Below are 6000 nucleotides of genomic sequence, written 5' to 3' on the forward strand. Positions count from 1 at the left end.
ACTGAGCCCCAAGATACTATCTGGCCTCAAGTTCGTTTCTTTCACTTGTATTAAGGTGCAAATAAAAAGACTAATGAGAGGAGAAAGCCGTATTTATGAAGGCTGTCTATGGTGCTGAGCTGGGTAGCCCCCTAAAATGAGTAATAACCTGCCTAAGTAAAACTTAGAGATATAACAGAGATATAACTAGTTTCCTTTGGTAATTGTTTAATTGAGTCTTTAACCCTGCTGTGAAATGCTTGGCAAATGGTCCCCAGAACCACACTGACGCACGAGTCTTGTCTGCTCCAGCTGCTTGTGGTACCCATCCCCTCCCCCGACCCCGAGTGAGGCGAGCTCTTTAACGAACAGAGCGATGCTTGAGCTCCCTTCCTCTCCCTTAGAGCTGTGGCTGTAAGGATCGCCATTAAATCAGATACTTTAAATTAGATGCCCAAAAATCTTAAGAGAAATTGATCTAATACAGACCTAAATAAAGGAAGCAATTAGCTTTCTATACAGTGCCATCTGTAAACACCTCTGAAGCTATTATTGGGTAGTCTGTGGTAGTAAATGCCACGCAAGTAGGCCTGGCCTGTCCTCTCAACACTAAGAATCCCGGGTGTTGAATTGCTCCCTGAGGGTGGTCCTGAAGCTGCTTCAGTGATGGACACTTCGCAAAGCAGTGAACTTGGCCTAAGGAGTGAGTGGAGCTGAGGAATTCACCCAGAATCATAGGTGTATGATGTACCCAAGACCCCGGAGGGCATCGGACCCAATTCCATCCTTTTTTGTTGTTGAGGATACTAAGATGCACAGCAGGCTGTTGGGAAATTTACCCAACTTTATCTGAAAACAGGCAGGAGCTCCTGGTCTTACAGGCGAGGCTTGACTTTCCCTTGTCTTGTTTCCTCATTGTACCCTGTTTGCCTTTCATGGTTGACTGTTTCAAATCTTACTCATTTTTTTAAGAGTTAGAGTTTCAGAAGTCACATCATATATCAATATTTAAACATTACGAAGGATACATTCACTGCCATGTTACAAAACTGATCATAGAGATTTGGCATCAGGATTGTTTCTATGAAGCCAGAATTTTGGCTTGAGCAAACTATGTAAAACTATGATTACGTATGAACTAGGGTTCATTAGGTGACAGCAAAACCAGTGTGGTTTAAGCTGCTTGGTTTCAGCTCTTTTTACATTTTCGTTTTAAAGTGAGCCATTGGAACCACCCTTCAGAAAACCTTACCCTTATGAATGTGAAATTGAACCACTTTTTCCTTGAAGATGTTATAGGCTAAAAAGAAATAGCAAACCAGTAACTTATTCTAAAGTACCTTTACCAGGGTTGATCTGCTTAGGTTTTAAGGTGTCCAGAATTACAGGGAAAACTCAGCATTGCTGCTTTTACTGGGGGAAACTTGGTTCTTACAGAAGGAATTAGTCAACAGTTTCTTTTGACTTTGTAGCAAAGCTTTAAAGCATTTTTTTGGAGAATCAACTTGTTGAAAAGATTCACATTTTGTTAATTTGGTGTGTAACAATCATAAAGATTTCTTAACCTTTTCTGCATAAAAAGTCATGCAGATAGGCATAGAACTGCTGGTTCTTAAATGGCAATTGTGAGAATTCTTGCTCTCCAAAGGGAAAAAAGTTTTGAATTAAAAAATAAAAAGCCCACAAATGATTAATGAACGAGAAACTCTGTGGTAAGATATTTTTTTAAACCAGCTATGAAAGAATACCATTCAGTAGTAACAGTGCTGGAAAATACAAAAATTGCTTCATCACTTAGATATTTTTTCAGATCTTCTGGTCCAAAAAAGCAACATAATGGAGCAAAGATAGTTGAATGTCTTTGGCTTTAACCTTTATTGTTTTTGACCTCTCTGGTGGTGGTGGTCTTCAAATACCAGTTTGAGAAGAAAAAGTTCCTATCAAGGATACTAGTAAAAACCTGGTTAGTGGCTTTTCTATTACTGCCAAGAACAGTTAACTAAAATTGCTACTCTAAGTGTTAGTTCATGATGCTGCTCATCTTCAAGTTTCCCCTCCCAAGAGATTCTGAATACAAATGTGATTCTAAAATGTTATGGAAAAACCCCAAAGAACTTTCTGGCCAATCCAGTAGTTGTTAGGAATACTAGTAGTGCTTGAAATTCTTACCATATTAACATGGTATATTGTTTGGTGTTTTTCATGCAAGAGGGTTATTATCTTGTTAACTACATAAAGGAGGAAGGGATAACATGATCAGAAGAATTCCTCACAGTTGGAAAATGGGATATTAAACCTTACCTGAAGGTCTGTGTTCCTTAGCCTGTGCTGGAATCACAGAAGAGGCCGTAGGTAACACCTGCCCTCTAGGATACTGTGATCTATCCAGAAAGCAACACACCTCTAACAGGAGGACACAGCAGGAAAAGTACTAGGGCCCATCCGCCAGAATGAAGCCCATCTCATGGGGCGTGCGGGGCCTGGGGCGTCAGAGGAGTTGAGCTCCTCCCGCTGGACAAGGAGGCGCAGCAGGGCGCAGCATGAGCAAGGGCGTGAAAGCGCGTGGTGTGCTCCAGCAAAGGCACTGCGCGCCGGGCCTCGCGCTTGTTCTCCTAGCCACCGTGTGCTAGGCACCTGAGGTGTGCAGCCCTAGGGACTGGGGTTACAACGGTGAGCGGAGCCTATTCTCCTTCGTCAAGGAACTAAGGGTCTGGAGTGGGAGACAAATAGGTAAACAAATTAGAATTCAGTGTGGTGAGTATGTAACAGAAATTTGAAAGTTTGCTCAGGAAGTAAAGAAAAAGGCAGCACTTCATCCTGCCTGACCTGAGGGAGAGGATCTGAGTCACTGCCATGGAAACCTCTCAGAGATGGTCGTGCAGAAGCGTGAGAGAGTCTATCAGGGGAACTCAAGAGGACCACTACACTGGGGACCGAGAATGTGACTATCCGTGTATGTTTATAGTGAGTCAGTATACCTGCCTTTGAGAGAGGCTTCAGCTGTACTTCTCAGTATTTTAGGCTCGTCCTTAGCAGCATGACTGATTTTATAGGACTGTAAAGATCAGTTAGATCAAGGCTAATGGAGGTGATGGAATTCCAAGTGAGCTATTTCAAATCCTGAAAGATGATGCTGTGAAAGTGCTGCACTCAATATGCCAGCAAATTTGGAAAACTCAGCAGTGGCCACAGGACTGGAAAAGGTCAGTTTCCATTCCCATCCCAAAGAAAGGCAATGCCAAAGAATGCTCAAACTACCACACAATTGCCCTCATCTCACACGCTAGTAAAGTAATGCTCAAAATTCTCCAAGCCAGGCTTCAGCAATACGTGAACTGTGAACTTACAGATGTTCAAGCTGGATTTCGAAAAGGCAGAGGAACCAGAGATCAAATTGCCAACATCTGCTGGATCATCAAAAAAGCAAGAGAGTTCCAGAAAAACATCGACTTCTGCTTTATTGACTACACCAAAGCCTTTGACCGTGTGGACCATGACAAACTGTGGAAAATTCTTAGAGATGGGAATACCAGACCACCTGACCTGCCTCCTGAGAAATCTGAATGCGTGTCAAGAAGCAACAGATAGAACTGGACATGGAACAACAGACTGGTTCCAAATCAGGAAAGGAGTACATCAAGGCTGTATACTGTCACCCTGCTTATTTAACTTATATGCAGAGTACATCATGAGAAATGCTGGGCTGGAAGAAGCACAAGCTGGAATCAAGATTGCCGGGAGAAGTATCAATAACCTCAGATATGCAGATGACACCACCCTTATGGCAGAAAGTGAAGAGGAACTCAAAAGCCTCTTGATAAAAGTGAAAGTGGAGAGTGAAAAAGTTGGCTTAAAGCTCAACATTCAGAAAACTAAGATCATGACATCTGGTCCCATCTCTTCATGGCAAATAGATAGGGAAACTGGAAACAGTGTCAGACTTTATTTTTGGGGGCTCCAAAATGACTGCAGCCATGAAATTAAAAGACGCTTACTCCTTGGAAGAAAAGTCATGACCAACCTAGACAGCATATTAAAAAGCAGAGACATTACTTTGTCAACAAAGGTCTGTCTAGTTAAGGCTGTGGTTTTTCCAGTAGTCATGGATGGATGTGAGAGTTGGACTGTCAAGAAAGATGAGTGCCAAAGAATCGATGCTTTTGAACTGTGGTGTTGGAGAAGACTCTTGAGAGTCCCTTGGACTGCAAGGAGATCCAACCAGTCCATTCTGAAGGAGATCAGTCCTGGGTGTTCATTGAAAGGACTGATGTTGAAGCTGAAACTTTGGCCACCTGATGCAAAGAGCTGACTCATTTGAAAAAGCCCTGATGCTGGGAAAGATTGAAGGCAGGAGGAGAAGGGAATGAAAGACGATGAGATGGTTGGATGGACATGAGTTTGGGTATACTGTGGGAGTTGGTGATGGACAGGGAGAGCTGGCATGCTGCAGTCCATGGGGTCGCAAAGAGTCAGACACGACTGAGCAACTGAACTGAAAGATCAGTTGTGGTGACTGGAGTTTCCAGGCTGCTTAGAATCTGAGTAGCCACGGCCTTACTGTGACAGGAAGGCAGGCTGCAGCTTCCATGTGCTGTGGATGAACTTTCTCTGCAGTGCGAGCCCTTAATCGTTTACACTGGTACAGCAGATTTTGCCAATTTGCAGTCAACACTATTTTCATGAAAAATCTTTTAGACATTTGGTTGCTTCTCACCTGTAAAGCTACCATATCATTTGCTTTCTGTTTAGACTGAGTCAAAAAGAAGGCATACAGAAATTCAAGCTAGTCTCTATATAGTTTATGAAGAAGAACATTGCTTCAAATGTTCATCCTTAGCAAAATGTGGATTTTGAGGGTTTTTCAATGTATCTACTACAAATGGGACATGTTGCACTAATCAAAATAGATTCTTCAGTGTTAAAATGTTGAGTTGTTACCTTAGATCTCAATGAGATGGATATTTTTATCTAGTCAGTTTTGTTTCAGATGTCCAGAGTGAATGTGCTAAGGGTAAACTTTGTTTTGATATGGGTAATAGTAACAGATAATAATGATGCCTTAAATAAGATATATAGAGTGTATGTGAATCTCTGTAGACAGACAGGTAAGTAGGTTGAATTGAGCTAATAAGGCCAGGAATTATGTGAGAATGTCTACCAAGGGACCAGGGAAACTTACCTGGTCAGCAGTGTTGAACTTGGTTTCTTATAGGCCAGATTTAGTCCCAGGGTGGGGTCTGTTTCACTATCTCAGAAATAGGCCAAGGGCAACAGGAGAGTTAGATTTTCATATACTTGAATACTTTGGGGGAAAAAAAATCCGAGTATATGAACTACTTGGTTTTCTTTCGTTACTGTTCCCACACAATTATAACTGGATGAGGACTGTGTCCAAAGGGCCAGATACTTAAGCAGCTGCCCCTGGTACTTTAACATTGATGACTCACTTAGATGACAGCCATTCTGTCTACAAGGCCATGGTTGATCAAAACAGAATTCAGGCAGTCAGATTTGTGTGCCGACCATGTGCTCAACTGCAAAGAATCATTCCTGAGATCTCATTTTGAGAAAATGTACCCAAAGTACTTTTTAAGTATTCAAGTATATGAAAATGTAATTTTTCTAAGGATCTTGGCCTATTTCTGAGACAGAGAAATGCTCTTCTAGAGCAGCAGTGTGGTCCTAGATCCACAGCATTAACGCTACCTTGGAACCTGTTAGCAATGCAGATTCACCAACCTTACCCTGAGCCTCCTCAATGGAAACTCTGTGGGCCCTTTGATCTGTGTTGTAACAAGCCTTCCGGGTGCTTCTGGCACATGCCAAAGTTTAAGAACTATTATTCTAGGGAAATAGGAAACAAAATTAAGTATGTGCTGAAAATGAAAGTGTTAGTCGCCCCGTCATGTCTGACTCTCTGCCACCCCCCGCGCCCCCCCGCCGGACTGTAGCCCGTCAGGCTCCTCTGCCCATGGAATTCTCCAGGCAAGAGTACTGGAGTGGGTTGCCATTTCTTTCCCC

At 42.5% G+C, this 6000-nt stretch overlaps 1 protein-coding gene across 1 annotated transcript in view; it reads left to right on the plus strand.

Annotated features, from left to right (window-relative positions):
- ITPR1 (inositol 1,4,5-trisphosphate receptor, type 1) overlaps window positions 1-6000 on the plus strand; it is a 355741-nt gene that overhangs the window by 345860 nt on the left and 3881 nt on the right. The window lies entirely within an intron of this gene.

This window comes from Bison bison, unplaced genomic scaffold (genome assembly GCF_000754665.1).
Source record: "Bison bison bison isolate TAMUID 2011002044 unplaced genomic scaffold, Bison_UMD1.0 scf7180017864194, whole genome shotgun sequence".
NCBI lineage: Eukaryota > Metazoa > Chordata > Mammalia > Artiodactyla > Bovidae > Bison > Bison bison.